This window comes from Maniola jurtina, chromosome 14 (genome assembly GCF_905333055.1).
Source record: "Maniola jurtina chromosome 14, ilManJurt1.1, whole genome shotgun sequence".
Lineage (NCBI taxonomy): Eukaryota > Metazoa > Arthropoda > Insecta > Lepidoptera > Nymphalidae > Maniola > Maniola jurtina.
In genome coordinates this window covers 9,334,724-9,351,903 of record NC_060042.1, presented here as the reverse complement: position 1 = coordinate 9,351,903, position 17,180 = coordinate 9,334,724, and the positions used below count along the sequence as shown (strand labels likewise).

General features: G+C 39.2%; 1 protein-coding gene across 1 annotated transcript in view; it reads right to left on the bottom strand.

Annotated features, from left to right (window-relative positions):
- Positions 1-17,180, bottom strand: part of LOC123871952 (rhomboid-related protein 2-like) — a 144,012-nt gene that overhangs the window by 86,862 nt on the left and 39,970 nt on the right.

Below are 17,180 nucleotides of genomic sequence, written 5' to 3'. Positions count from 1 at the left end.
AGCTAGAAGAGCAGAAGAAAGAATATAAGCTACTCCTAGATAAATATAATACAGTGGAAGTTGAGTTGCGGGAGATTAAAAAGTTTATGAAGGTAGTTTTGGAAAAAGTTAACGCAGTGGATTTGTTAGAAGCTACAGTTAAAGGTTATTTAGGAAGGGAGGAATGTGTCGAGACTGCTCCTAGTACGGAACGGGAGGCTAGTAAGGAACAATCGCAAGTACGTAAAGAGCCAGTGCTATCTTTTGTAAACGCCGTTAAACAGCAGGTAGTTGAAAAAAAGTGTATGGCCACGAAACAAGCGTGGGAAGTAATTGAAGGTGAGAGAACTCAGAATATCAGTATGGAAAAAAGGCCCAAAAATCCCAGGATGATTGAAGAGGAAGAGAAAAACACAGAAAAAAATGGAACTTGGACAGTAGTTAATAGAAGGAGAAGTAGATATCCCAATACCGAAGTAAAAAAGGGAGGAAGTATGCAGAATACTGAAATAAGAGGGATGGAAAAGAAAAAATTTTTACACGTTTGGCGGCTCCAGAAGGACACCACTGTAGAAAATTTGGAAAAATTTATTAAAGATATAGTGAAGGAAGTACCGTTCAAAATTGACAAAATAAAACATAAAACAGAGCGAGATTATGCCTCATTTATTATAGGGTTGCCAGAGAGCAAATATGACCAATTGTGTCAGCCAGACGTTTGGCCGGTTAACGTGGAATTTTGTGAATGGGTGTGGTTTCGTAGGACAGCCAACCACCCAAGATCAGAAGCCAAAAAGCCAGAATAATATTATTGAAATATTTTACCAAAATGTAAGAGGGCTTCGAACAAAATTGGAGGACTTTATAGCGTCGATTTCGGCTTCTAGTGCAGATTTGTTTGCAATCACGGAAACAGGTTGCAACAAATCTATTTACGATGCAGAGATAATTCCGCCTGGTTACACTATTATAAGGTGTGACCGAGCGGATGGACGTAAGCAGGGCGGCGCGTTTCTCGTGGCCACACCGCACTTCGAACTGCGGCGAGTACACAGTGACGTCAACATCGACGCTCATTCTTTCGAACTAGTTTGTGCGAGTGTCTATAGGCGCGAACGATTCATGTTTTTATTATGTACAGTTTACATACCGCCTAGCGCTAGGGATACGGAATATATGGTATTGTTTAGTATTATAGAGGAATACTGTAGAAAATTTAGTGAAGTAATAGTTGTAGGAGATTTTAACCTATACTCGTGTTCTACGGCTATCAATAATTATTTTGAGTACTTTCAAACCTATTGTGAGTTCATTCAGAGTAACAAAGTAGGTAATTGTAATGGCAGGTATCTGGACTTAGTTTTAAGTTCGCTTTCGACGGGTGGGACGGTGAGCGTGCGCGCGGCGGCGGCGCCGCTCGTGCCGGTGGACGCGCATCACCCGCCTCTCGAGATTGCGGTCGCCTTGCGCTCGCGTCGGCGGACTGACGCGTGTCCACCTGACGCGACCATACCTACGAGTATATCTCCAGCCCCTACAGGTTGGAATTTCTATAAGGCTGATTTCCCATCGTTATATTCGGCTATTGCGGCGGTAGACTGGTCTGTATTGTATGACTTAGATTTGGACGAAAGCTTGAACCGTTTTTATGACATTTTTACATCTATTATCGATAACAACGTTCCGAAAAAAAAGCGAAGTCCGGTAACATCGAGGTACATTTACCCCGAATGGTACACGGTTGAAATAATTCGCAACATAGAAATGAAGGCGAAACTTCACCGGCGGTATAAGGCGAGTAAGTCCAGGGATGATTACGAAGCGTTCGCTCAGTGTAGGGCGAAGGTCAAAGCAATGATAGATTTTGCTCACCGGCACTACAGGCATCGAGTTCAGAACCAGCTATTAAAGGATCCGATGTCGTTCTGGAACTACGCCAAATCTAAAAGAAGTAGTAGGGGTCCGCAAAAAATTTTAAAGAACGGGGTATTGTTGACTGACGAGCAATGCGCTGTAGAGTTCGGCAAGTATTTTCATTCAGTCTATAGTTCAGAACGAGCCGAATTGAATGTTAACGCAGCCGTAGCGGCAGCTGGTGGAGAGAACGGAGCGGCGCGGGTGCACATAGATGGATTGACCTTAGATGAGGTAAAACAGGCACTTAAAAAACTGAAGCCCAAGAAATCAGCGGGGCCGGATGGCATACCACCTTATGTTTTTAAAGACTGTCGATCTGTCCTGGCCGAGCCGTTACTTCACATATACAATCAGTGTCTGAAGGCAGCTGTGTTTCCCGAGAGGTGGAAAGTGACACGAGTCGTTCCAGTACCGAAAGGTGGAGGGGGAACACAAGTGGAGGGGTACAGGCCAGTGGCAGTGTTGTCGGCTCCGGCGAAAGTATTAGAATCGGCCATTCACAGCAGTATTTACACTCAGGTTAGCGCGCAACTATCCGACTCTCAGCATGGATTTCGTTCTTCGAGAAGCACTACCAGCAACCTCCTCGGCTATATGTCTCATATAGTTCCAGCAGTTGATGGTGGGGCCCAGGCTGATGTAGCATACTTCGATTTTCGAAAAGCCTTTGATTTAGTCGATAACGATGTATTGCTCAAAAAGTTAGCATCAGTCGGGTTCACTCCACATTTACTTAACTTTTTTGCGAGTTATATGAGAGATAGGCAGCAATATGTGGAATATAAAGGCCGCAAGTCCGAACGGTATTTCACAAGGTCTGGTGTCAGTCAGGGCAGCAACCTAGGACCCTTGCAGTTTATTTTAATGATAAACGATCTGCCGCAGGTGGTCCAGGATGCTAAATGCTTGTTGTTTGCGGACGATCTCAAGCTCTCTCTGGCTGTACATGGCGAACATGACTGTGTGAAGCTGCAGCAGGATATAGACAGAGTAGTGACATGGAGCCAGGATAACCTTTTACAGTTTAATAGCTCCAAATGTTCAATCATCACTTTCTCTAAGTTACGGGCCCCTATTTGTTATAATTATAATATGGATGGGACACCAATGCTGAGAGTTTCAGAAGTCAAAGACTTAGGAGTCAGGTTAAATGCTGAGCTTTCGTTTCGTGATCATATTATTCAATGTTGTAAGAAAGCTTACAGAAATCTGGGTTTCTTGCTTCGTACCGTTGGTGGTTTCACTAACATAAGGGCTATTACTGCATTATACAATGCGTTGGTAAGGAGTCAACTGGAAAGTAATGCAGTCGTTTGGGCTCCACATGAAGCTAAGTATAGCCTTATGTTAGAGCGGGTGCAGAACAAATTTGTCAGGTTCTTGTACATGAGGCTTTATGGGGTTTACCCATTCTACCCATTGATGTACCCTACGCTATTTGTTCTGGGCATGGTCGGGTACAATGAGATAAGGTCTAGAAGGGAACTCGCGCTTGTTCTATATATTTTTAAAATAATAAGAGGCAAGTTATTTAATGCGGACGTATTAGGACAGGTGAGCCTTAGAGTGCCGGACCGGTACGTGTGGCGGAGGCGCAGGCCGCCGCTGCTGGCGCTGCCGCAAGGGCGCACCAATTTGCTGAACAAGGCGCCGCTGGCGCGCGCTCTTGGTACTCTTAACGTCGTGGCGGAGCGGATCGACCTGTTTTGTTGTACTCGGAGTGAACTCACAAGGGTGGCAATGTGGACTATTTGTTACGATAGGAATACTCTTTAACTTAGCTATCGCATTAGGTTAGCCTGTAATGATAGTTTTAAGTGGTGGTGAAAATAAATAAATAAATAAATAAATAAAAATTATTTATTTGATTTTTTAAACGTTCACCACACAGGGCAGAATTCCCAGTTTGAGGTTGTAATTTCTTTATCAAAGAATTGCGTTCTAACAATGGTTTTATTCAAAACGGATTTTCTCCAGTGGGTACCTACGTACGCAAAAAAATGGACATAAAGATACAGAAAATCTAAAATTATATCAAGCTCTACAATGATAAAATATTAAAGGAGAACTGATATTCGAGTAACACATCATCCCTTGAATGTGTAAGTTATACTTTCCCTATGAAGTAAAAATGTACTCCTGTTTATATGCACCTCTTTAAGTTCCTTGCATTTCACAAGAAAAGATAAAGAGAGCCTCTTCTCGCTTAGTTGCGCTCTGTATTCATATTCTCGCAAAGGAGAAAAGGAATTTTAAAGCACCTGTGAAGTGGAAAGTGTAATTGCAATTTAAAGTTGGTTGAAACTTGAAATTCGGAGAAAAGTTTTAACAGAGCTGGAAGAGCATGATTTTTGTTTTTAGTTGTATTTAATTTTAAACTAAACTCCTTCCAAAGACGTTAGGGAACTGATTTCCTTCTTTTATAAAAGGCTACCTAACTAATGATTTTCTTAACGATCCTTCTCAGCGGAATCTTCTTTTGGAAGGTAGAGTTCTGACTTCATAAGGCTATAAGTTTGCCGACTTGCAATTATCTAATAAACTTGAATTTTTAATTTAATTTCTTCAATACTAATTTTCTTCAATGCAACGTAAGCAACGTCTCTACTTATTTAATTTTTCTATCATGCAAAACTTTTCGTGATACCTACAGACTATGCTTCATGCATTTAAAATGATCAGACTGGGAAATCTTATCGTTCTAAGGCAAATAGACACTATCTTTAGAGCTTAGAGACAGTTAAAGCTCGAGAAAATCTTGATACTAAGTAGAAGTTCCGAACAGTGATGGTATTGTTACTCCAGCGTGGGAACATTGGATGAGATTCGTGGGCATTTGCAATTGGCACCTCGCGCGACCCTGTCGGCGCCGGCCACTTCACACTCTCGCCTCACTTCTGATGAACTAAAGGAATAAGCGATTTTTTATTACCTTTACGCTTCGCCTTTTTATGTTCTTGTGTTTCAATAATTATGAAGGTTAACCTTGGTTCGCTTGAGATATTTTGTGCATTTTACAAATCTTTCTGTTTATTGCTGATGGTTCTTGTTGGAATTTTCACATTGTTGTGCCACTTGTATCTAGGACTAGGACTCATTCGAGTTCATCTGTTCTTAACTTTTGATAAATAATTTTTTTAGCAGGCCTGTGTAATTTTAACTTACGCCTATATTATTCCAATATAAATTACCTAGCCCTTGACTGTTATTTCACCCGATGGTAAGTAACGATGCAGTCTAAGAATGGCAATGGGCTAAATTAGATGTTGTTAGTTGCAGTTTCATTAAACTCATACTCCTGTTCGGTTTCTACGCAGCATCGTACAAATACGCTAAATCGTTCGAAGGCACGGCTTTGCCGGAAGGGTGGTGACTAGTCACGGCCGAAGCCTCTCAGCAGACCTGACCAGAACCAATTTAGAAATTAAATTCTTTCAAATTGCCCCTGCTGGAAATTGAACCCGGGACTTCCCACTTTTTAGCGTTCATCACTGCACCATGGAGGTCTTCAATTTTCTTGCAATCATTCAATCATCATGAATTAAAAACGGAATAAACTTTACATGCTTGTGAAATTAAATTTCACAATGTCTACCTACTCGCGGTTCTTCGCATCAGAACATTATTGCATTGTTTTGTTGCATGTTGAATCGGCTTTAATTATCTTTTGTTTTCGTCTCCTATTGTGAATTAGTTCATTCAGCAACTTTTTGTGGTGATAATTAAATTTTTCAACATCGTTATCAAGTCACAATTATTGCAAAAAATAATTGTCTGTATTAACTCTCATTCATTATTCATGAACCACTCGTCAAAAAAATTAATAATCTGTGAATTTAATAGATTTTTTTTGTATTGTGTTGTGTTGTGTTAAATACACAAATTGTGTTAAATCATTGTCACAAACCATGGATCCCTTAACCAAACCCAAAAAGAATTAAGACAAACAATTAAGAGAAAGCGTTATGTTTACGTACACAAAGTGTAGCTGCTAAGTATAACCACATAACCCAACAAGCAATGGATTTTGTTTTTTAGTCTGAATATCTTAAATCATTGTTGTAAGTAATGGGGATGATGCCTAGGTCAAAAATAAATTATTCCTTAGTAATTATTAAATAGAGGTTCTTCCAAAATTCGTAAAATGCACATTCGCTGGTAGTTTCAAGTTTGCTAACCATTTTAAATTATCGATTTACCTATAAAAGTACGTCAAATGTTATGATGTCACACCTGCGTATTTCATACAAGGTGCTATACTAAGCGAGCTTTTTGACGTTTGATAAAAAGTCGCTGATTTGCCTAGTAGTCATCATCCCTATTAAATTAAAAGGCTTTCATCATAACCATGTCTTAATAGATCAAACAAATCGTAACAGAAACAAAAAAAAAGCAAGACAAACAATCTAGTGAAAGCGTTTTCACGTATACAAAAATATAACCCCCATACAAGCAACAGATAATACATTCGACTGTGGGTCCATACGGAGGTCTGCTGTGCAAACAACGAGGTCTCTCATAGCCAGGGGTGTGATCTGTAACCGAGCCTTCTCCATTACGGATCGTGGGAAACTACACTAAATTATTAACAAAAATATTGACCCGCTGCCTACTTAAGAGATTTGACCACAAGCTGTTTGCCCTGACAGTTTGCCGCTCCCAACAAATATACGAGTTTTCAAACTTTATGGGAATCTACGAGGGACAACATAACAGGGTGTTTTCGTATTTGCTTCCAGAGTTCGATGATCGGTGTAAAGTTAGCCGCAATGTTTTTCTCAAGTAGGTAGGTTTTTAACTACTTCGTTTGTGTAGTGGTTAGCATGTTCTACTGTGAATGTCGAGGTCCCGGGTTCGATTCCTAGGTCTGCTAGTTTTATATTAAGAAATTCTCAGTAGCTAGAACTAGCCCGGAGTTAGAAAGTTGGCGGTGTTTCACCGCCATGACTCGGAGAGCATGTAAAGCCGTCGGTCCTGCGCCTGATCTCTCTCCAGTTGCGTCGGATTTCCGTCCCATTGGGCTAAGAGAGTGAAGGAATAGAGAATGTATCTAATTATGCTAATAAATTTAAATATGCTCACAAAGTTTTTTAGAGCAATTTTTTTCTCAGCAATCCTCATAATACATATTAGGTAAGTAGGTATATCGTCATTGTAACCAACAATTAAGAGGGCTCTCTTCGTCACTCGTTTCATACAAACGTAGTTCCAATTTCATTTGAATATTAAGCAACCAAAGTCCATGAAATTTTGCAGACATATTCTAGAAACTAATATCTATGTCTGTGGTTTTCCAGATTTCTGTTAAAATATTCGGTTTCAAAGTTACGCGGTCTTAAAAATTTACATACAAATCTTTGAGCCCCTGTAATTTTAAAACTACATATTTTTAGAAAAATATAAAACACCACAGACACAGATATTAGTTTCTAGAATATGTCTGCAAAATTTCATGGACTTTGGTTGCTTAATATTCAAATGAAATTGGAACTACGATTATATGAAACGAGTGACGGAGAGAGCGCCGTTAATCTAATGTAATACAAGTGTAAATTAAAAATTTATAACACCCCCGACGATCCAAAGTATCTGAGTTTTCCAAAACATCATTTTCAAATAAATAATTATGTATTTAGGCAATGTCCATCTTGACAGCTTGACATTTGTCTATTGACATTAATATTATGAACCTAACGGTTATCTAACCTTCTTTTCTACAAGAAAACTAGAAAAGAGCTGATAACTCTTAAACGGCTGAACCAATTTTTTTAGATTATAGCTAAGAACACTCTCGATCAAGCCACCTTTCAAACAAAAAAAACTAAATTAAAATCGGTTCATTCGTTTAGGCGCTACGATGCCACAGACAGATACACAGATACACAGATACACAGATACACAGACACACAGATACACAGATACACAGATACACAGACACACAGATACACAGATACACACGTCAAACTTATAACACCCCTCTTTTTGGGTCGGGGTTAAAAATGAGATCATTTTCATTACGATTAGGCTTAGCACAATAGTGGTGTCTTTTACCTCATTACCTCACATACAGTTAAAACTGTACGATATCAATCCATGCCAAAGCGTCACAATGATCATGAGCTTTGATTCACAACCGTCGTAATCCAATAATTGACGGAGCAATTAATTGCATTCACGTAGCGCGAGGAACATAGTGAACCAGAGAGTTGTCATTCTACTAGAGCAGCGATTTTCTATATTAAGTGGCCTCGACCTGTTCAAGACGACAAGTCGTGTATTTTTACACGACTGCCTAAAAAAGGAGTGTACTGTGTAATGTATTCAGGTTATAGGTACGTGAGTTTCTTGATTCCATCATAACTTCGGAATGCCTGAACAGATTTTAATGTATGGGGTATAATTAGAATTCTTAATCATCCCGCGTGACATGGGTATAAAATTTTTGAAAAAAATTAAACATGTTATAACGTCAATAAACTGACCCTGAAGGTTTTTTAATATCGTTCGTTTATCATAATAAAATGGCGCAAGTGCTCATACGATAATGTAACAAGATGAAAAGAGCGTTAACTTAATAATAGTTTAAAAGTTCTATCTTTTTAAGACTGTAATCAGTAGAGCGTACTTTGACTTTAGAGAATTCATTTTATGAGGCAAAAAGTTATATCTGTTTCATTTTAATCGAAAATGTCAAAGGTTAAGCAGACTTCATCAGAGTGAATTATCTCTAGGGACTTTGTCTGTGTTAGCGTTTGCTGGCGCGTGATGTGCCTTTTTGGAGTGTTTTTTTTTTTGTTAAAAGTGGCCGGTTTTTGTGTTTCACTGGTGTTTTTTGGTGCTGGAACTGACTGGGAAGCGCTCTAAAGGGGCTCCGCGCGTTTGTCGGCGAGCGCCGCGCCGGCACAGACGAAGTCCATACTTATATAGTTTCCCTAACTTGTAAATAACTACAAACTTGACATTGGCTAATCTTTGTAAAGCCAGACGAGAGAAAAAAAAACTATCTCTAATCTCTATGGTCTATAACTCTATGTTGGCGGAAAGTTGTAGTTTGAGAAAAAATGCGGAAAACGCTTTCACCTTACTTAGCGTAGATAATTTGCTGGGAAATGCAGTGATTATTTCCAAGAACGGTTTTGTGATAAGTCTTCGTGATAAACACGAAGTGCTCTACTTTGTGAAATTGCCCTGACGTACCGTGACGATGCCCCTTGGGTAGGTTATGTGAATATTTTATTTTGAGGAGCTAAGCTGAGTGTTTTTATTGCTTAGTTCTAGCATATCAAAGAAAAACTAGTTATCTTTTTACAGCTTGCATATTGCATACAGATATCGTTGGTTTTGTACGATGATAATCCGTTTTGTTTAAAAATATAAAAAAAGGTTTTTAACTATTGAACTATGGTCTGGGAGCTTTTAATTCAAGCAAAGTTCTGTGACAAAATTTAGACGGAGAAAACTTGTAATAATAATCATTGTATGCAAACTACTTACATAAATCGAATTTTATCATAAGGAATCTATGTTTAATATGAATTGGTCTACAAAATTAATTGTAGGTCAGATAGGGCGATGTTGTCAGCGAGCGCTAGTAGAACACGTAATCTAAAACCTAAGGTCAAACAAAATGCCAGCATCTGACCCTAGTTCCTGCTATTTGTAACACTGATCTATTTTATATTTTGTGCAATAATAATCAGATTTACAAGCCTCGATATCTCTACTGTTTTGCGGGTGGTCTGAAATCCGAAAGGGCAAAGGGCAAAGCGGCACTTTGTCAGGGGCGACTGCCGTCGTTGTCGAGTATTGGCAGCTGCTGCCAACATGCTGACGCATAATGAGTCGTCGCGAATCAGTGTTTGCCGTCGACACGCTGGCGGTTGCCGTCGACACGCTAGTAACTGCCGTTGATACCCTAGCAGCTGTCGTCGTATGACGGTGGCTAACGTTGGCATGCTGATGGCTGATGGATCGTCACGTCTTAACGTCTGCCATCCAGATGCTGATGGCTAATGAGTCGTCGCGAATCGGCGTTTGCCGTCGACACGCTGGTGGTTGCCGTCGACACGCTAGTGACTGCCGTTGATACCCTAGCGGCTGTCGTCGTTTGACGGTGGCTACCGTCGACATGCTGATGGCTGATGAGTCGTCGCGAATCGGCGTTTGCCGTCGAAACGTTAGCGGTTGTCGTCGACGCCCTGGGGACTGCCGTTGATATGACGGCAGCAGTTACCCCTGTCGTCGACTTACTGCTCGTCTGTAAGTCTAAGTTTATTTTCCACAAAAGCAATACAGTGCTATATTAAGGACTACAGAGATGCATGCTATAATAATTTAAAATGTACCAAGAATCGTTGGTAGACTGTCATGCCGGGCATGATAAAATTTTCGGAATGATATAAATATCACTTGCAAAACATCGCGAAGAACCCTACATGCTTAAGAGGGCTCTCTCCGTCACTCGTTTCCACTTGTTTCATACAATCGTAGTTCCAATTTCATTTGAATATTAAGCAACCTTAGTCCATGAAATTTTGCAGACATATTCTAGAAACTAATATCTATGTCTGTGGTTTTCCAGATTTCTGTTAAAATATTCGGTTTCAAAGTTACGCGGTCTTAAAATTTTCATACAAATCTTGGAGCCCCTGTAATTTTAAAACTACATATTTTTAGAAAAATCTAAAACACCACAGACACAGATATTAGTTTCTAGAATATGTCTGCAAAATTTCATGGACTTTGGTTGCTTAATATTCAAATGAAATTGGAACTACGATTGTATGAAACGAGTGGAAACTAGTGACGGAGAAAGCCCTGTTAAGAGTTCCCCATAAAGTTATCAATGATGTTGAAGACCCTTGCTCATTAGTGGTCCAGCGATGGACTTCAGAAGATGATGATACTAGATGTTACTACTACATACCTATAATTAGTTCAAGTTCAAAAAGATAGATCCTTAGATCGAACTAGACTATCTATACACGTCACGTTCGTAAGAAAACAAGTTGTTTACCACAACGTACGAGGAAGTTGGTATTACTACGACAATCATTCAATCAGTCAATTGAGTCAGCGCACCGCGGGATTGCTCATTATCCAATAAACACTGGCGCCCGCTGTCGAGTGCCATCAATATCCGTGAATGCATAATGAGCTACTTGTTTGCTATGTAAACTCATGTCACTCCATTTAAAATTAAATATTAAAAAAAAAAACAATGATTATTCTCTACTAGTTTATGTCCTAAACTTTGTTCAAATGGATATAGGTTTTTCAAAAATCCCCTGGGAACTCTTTGATTTTCCGGGATAAAAAGTAGCCTGTGTGTTAATCCAGGGTATAATCTATCTCCATTCCTGAGCCAAATCCGCCCAGTAGTTTTTTCGCGAAAGAGTAACAAACACACATACACTAACTAACTAGTAAACTAGAAAAAAACAGTTGCAGAAACATCTTTTCAATATATATTTTGGTAGAGTCGGAGGCGTAATAACTAGACTCAATAGCTTAAAGGTATATGAGCCGGTCTGAAATCTGAAAGGTTATTGATCCAACCCTCCCCGTTTGGGTCATTGCGTTTATTTTACTCGGCCATTCCAGCACAAGCATACGCTTCAGGCTTAATTGAAGGACTAGCTGATCCGCCCCGGCTTTGCTTAAATGGAATTTCTGAAAATATTTTCTTAGTAGAAGTCTAAGATTAAGACAGAATCTTCATGAATTTTAAGGTTCTGACACAGCACCTACTACATCTTCCTGGTGGGTACTTACTTGTGACAACTTCGTTGTACTTTATTAGAAGCATCCCAACGGGACCCTTTTACTAAGATTCCGCTGTCCGTCCGTCCCTCCGTTCATCGGACTATATCTGTCAGTGGGCTGTATCTCATAAACCGTAATAGGTAAAGAGTTGAAACAGAGTGAGTATTTCTATTGCCGCTATAAAAACAAATACTAAAAATTTCAAAAAGGCCGCCATAAAAATTAAAAATAAATAAAAAATATTATGACTTATACCACGATGGTACGGTACGGAACCCTTCGGGCGCGAGTCGGCCTCGCACTTGACCGATCTATTATTTAGGCAAATGACACAAATGTGGTAAGGAGTCGGGCGCCAGTGTGTATTGAATAACAAGCATATCCCGTGGGGCACTCAATCTGTCGAGGGATTGAATGATTGCCGTTGTAATATCAACGACGCAATTATCTGCTAATTCAAATAGGTACGACTACGTACAAGCTTCCAATATATTTTGATGTTAAAAATCTCTTTTATAATCCCTACTTATTCATTACGATAAATATTATTTTTTCGGCACAAAAAGTAGGCTATGTCCCTCCCTGAGAGCATGCTATCTCTACCAAATGCCAAAATCGGTTGAAGAGAGCTAACAGACGAACAGACAGACACACTTACGCCTTTATAATAACATTAGTATGGATAATTATTACATAGACAATTCATTGCCTTAAGAAAAGGCAAAAAAGGTTTAAGGGAACATAATACTTTACTAGCCATATTAAAACCTACCTTTTGAAACTAACCTTCCTGAAAGTACCTTGGTTTTTCGATGTTGATTAGAACATAATTTGGTCGCACACAACAACTTAGGTATCTGAAAATACGATCAGGAAATGTGAAAAGTAATCCTCTAAAAACAAACCTATTACGTAAATGGTAAAAGTTGTTATTGGGGCCAGTTAAGTGATAAAATAGCTATCAAATTAAATGAGATACCTACTATAGAAACAACAGATATCACATCTTGCTTTTGTAAAGATTTTTTTCTTGAAAACAAGACTATTTGTCTTGTTTTCTATTGATCTGATGATATATCTATTGCCTAAACATACTTGTCTTATTTTCTCCATAAGTAATTTCACATCGCGTGGCAGTCATGGGTAACATACATAATATTACTACTTGCTTAGATACCTACGAGTCGTAGGTATCTAAGCAAGTAGTAATATTATGTACCTATGTTTGAACTCTGCTTGTCAGTCGTAGGCTACGACTGACAAGCAGAGTTCAAATTATCAAGTTAAATATGTCTTTTGTTGATTCCTATCGCGATAATTACCTATAATGATAATTACAAAACAGATATCAATCAAGAAACTCCTATGTAACTGACGTGTTACTACTTACCTAGCAGTATTTACGTCAAAAGCAATAAGTAAGTAGTTTCAAGCAATCTAAAATCCTGTGCGTTTCTATTAGAGCGAGAGCCAGTGCGTACCAGACCTTCGTTATTTTATAAAAGCTAAAAGTTTCTATGCGTATTGTCCACAGCACAGGGAGGAGCGATCAGCGACTATGAAGTTTGGATCATGGTGGCTTTGGCAACAAAGGTGTAAAAAATCTTACGTCAAAGTATACAGTCTAATTTTTTTATATTGTCTTCGGAATAGTATTAGAAATCACGTCATGCATTGCCGTTCTGGCAATGCCGGACGCCCTTATAGCTTTTAAAAGTATAATATGTATTATAATATGAAGAAGATCTTACCTACCTGAAAATTGGGTATAACTACGATATAGAATTCAAATATTTAGAGCCTGTTTCACAACTTTCAGATAAACTTTATCTAACGAATAAATTTGACGTTATGACAGTTTTTGTATTGGGAATCTGTCAAAATTACATGTTAGATAAAGTTTAACAGACAGTGGTTACCTACTGTACAAAAGCTCTACTTGGAACTAACTATTATACTTGATATATTCTATATACGTGTAGGTGTATTGCAAAACATATGTCATTCACTGGTCATCCCAAGCATTTCCTCATTGTCGCACGCGCCATACCGCGGCGTGCCTTCGCTTTCTTTTTGTGGCGGGTACTTGCAATATTCATGAGCTTCAATCCTCGCTTGCTTTTTAATACCATTCTATTTTCATCCTGCACAATTTGTTATTCTTTTTGCATCGGCGTGGAATGCAAGGGATGTTATATTTACTCAGCGATGGCGTTTTGAACGGAAACCATAATAAATTCTTTGACAATAATACGACTTTCGTAGCTTATATATTCCCAAACAAATATTTTACTTTTTGACGATTTCCGCTAATTACTGCAATTGGTTATTATTACAGTATTTAGCTTCACTTTCGTATATTTGACTCATTTTTAATTAAGTAGGTACTTCTAATGAACCAATTCTTACAAAACTTTAATCATAGTAATTTTGATTGCTCCATGTCAATTTTATCTACATACTTAACACTTTGTAAACTGCAGGCACCAATTTCCAATACTGATGCTTTTGGAGTAGTGTCCTCATTAACAGTGACAGAGGATTTATCACATTTTTTTTGTGTAAAAATAACTAATTTTTTTATGTTATTAATTTAATTAAGTACACTTCTTAAACCTATCCTTTGTTTCAAAGTTGCCTGTAAGAGATCGTTGTTTGATAAACCGCCTGTTCTGTTTGATAATTATTATAATATGCAATTAATATTTTACTTAACTTTTTCCTGTTTATGTACATTGGAGAGTCAGTATAAATTCGAACACAAAGGCAGTCTAGATCCAACAGCAAAATTACGCCATTTAAGAGTGGCCTAGGGATGGCGTAGGCGACTCATTGTGAGTCGTGATCATCTTACAAGCGCTTATTACCCTCATCCTGTCTGCAACATCCGACTCCTACGACACTGACCTATATTCCCGGAACACGCAGATATAATCAGGTCGATAGTCAATCAAAATGCATCAGCTAACAATGAGAACTAGATCGGGCATTGTTGTTAACTTATATACAAGTTCAATGGGCGCATTCATTCTCCTTTCAATTGCAACGCTGGGCTCTAAAACCAATAATCCAAGCTTTTTCTAGGGTTCCGTATTTGATAGTGCAAAAACGGAAGCTTGATACGATCACTTTGTTGTGCGTGTGTTAGCCTCCTTATCTCAGAAACGGATAGAGACATCACATTGTTTAACACTTTACATTCTGAAGTTAAAAAAGCATTAGGGCCAATTATTGTAAATATCTTTATTAAGTATCGCTAAAAAGTGCAAAATGTGTCTATTTTCAGCAAAGCTATATCTAAATATATATTTAAGTATAAACTTCGGTACTCACTGAGTTACCAACGAATTTCGAAACGTGCAGTAGACAGTAGTGAGTAGGTACATTTCCTTCTAAGTTATAGAGCTGACGAGTTTGACTCACGCTTGGCCGATTTTTTTCCAAGCGATATAACCTTATTTGTCGGATCGGCTAACTATAAGGGACGCAAAGCTTTTTGCAGCGTCCCATTGAATCAATTTGGTGTTTTTTGCGCGGATTCGGAAGCCGCAGGTAGAGGGCCTAGATCCGGGTCTCTCCTTTGTGTAGCCGTTCTCCTGATTTTGTTATGTTTACAAATTCGCAATTTGGGCAGCTATAACTGTCGGAACGCATCAGCTGCGTTGTTCGCCCAATTGATGCCTAACACGCGTTTTCTGATCGACGACAATATTTGCTTTGCTGTACAAATGAATAATATTATGTATTTCATTTTGTTCGAAGATTTTAATTTTTACCCATAGACCGACCTGCGCGTTCTAATTGAGCCGCCAGCTTTTACCTAATGTTATTTGATAGGACTCTTTGTAACCCTCGTAAGTCGTATTTTGATGTAGGTACCTGAATTTATTGACTAGCTACTAGATATAAATATTAGACTTGGCGGGGGCACTCCCAAGGCACTAGACTGGTGACCTCGTACTAGGTGGACAAAGACTGGATCTAAGCAGCCCAAGACCGCAGTGTGGAAATTCCTCCAAGATATCTAAGTCCAGCAGTGGACGTCTACCGGTTGACGGCGGCGACAACGACCTCTTCCGAGTGAGCCCGATTCTGAGGCCGAGATCTACATAGAGCGTAAGTACTTTGACTTTGTACTGTATCGAGTGGTACAATCGCAAAAAAAAATTTGGAGACCCCCCTTTTATCCTGTAACATCCGTTAGGTCAATTTTTTGGTATAAAATGTAGCCTATGTCACCCGAGCCTTTACGACGAATCGATTGACACCTCATTCATCAAAATCGGCCCATTAGTTTAGGCGCTACGGTGGAACACACAGAATCTGGATACAAACAAACACACATACATACATAGACTGCTAAAACCATAACCCTTCCTTTTGGCTTTGCCGCATTCGGGTAAAAAGTACATTATTCAAAATGACTGGATCGAGACGAGAAAGCGGCTGCTGTCTAAACACATATACCCACCTGAGACCTGTTATGGAATAATGGTAACATAAGCGGAGCGTCACCAACCGTAACTGCAGCCTGGAGCGAGTGGTCGTCGGCATGTGGCGGAACTAACTATCATCTTGAGCCTGGCCATACGCGACGCGTGGCGCGACGGGAAGGCTTCTATATTTCTATTTCAATATTTGATTGTCAACGTTCCAAATATCAAAATTACAGCTTTATAACTCATTTAGTCTACGAGCTCGAGACCTTTGACATGCGGACAGACAGATAGACGGACCTCCGTTCTAGCCTAGTTCTACTTATAGGGGTATTTTAGGATGGTTTCTACTATACCCTGTCCGCGGAATAAAGTTCTAGCGCTATCTCTACCTAATTCCATACAAAAACAAAGAGAGCACTATAGTTACTTCAATCCGCGGATCGGTTAGTATAGCGCTCTCTCTGTTACATACCCATACAAAATGATAGAGCCAAACAGAGAGAGCGATATATTGACTTCATTCCGCGTATACGGTATAGTCAAATGAGCAACTTTCTTTCAAACAATCAAAAGGCTCGCTTAGTATGGGAGCTTGTTTGAAATACAATATGTATATCATAGACAATCTCTAATATGTGCTTTCACTTGCACTCGCAACAAATGGTTACTTGTGCTACAAGCCTTCTACAAACGTTTATATCAATGGGTGCATTCAGTGTAATGAACTGCCGTTGCAGTTACGCGTTGTGTTTGTTTCATTCTTTAGAATTTACTGTAATTTACGGTGTACCGGTAAACCGCTCGCCTGTTTCACGCACTACGCAATTCATGCAGATTTCGTTGGTCCCGCTAGCTTGTTGGAAAATGTAGAGCATCTTTATTTATATCTTACAAGTGTACTGATCCCTCTCCGTTCGTGTTGGATTGCTGTCCCATCGGATTATGAAAGTGAGGGTGTTTGTAGAAGGACAGGAGGAGAATAATTCCTGTCTGTATGTCTGCTGCGTTGGCTATAGTGTCTCTGTTGAGATTTGCTGCCGTGGACGAAATTTTGGCCAGAAGAAAGAACATTATTATTTC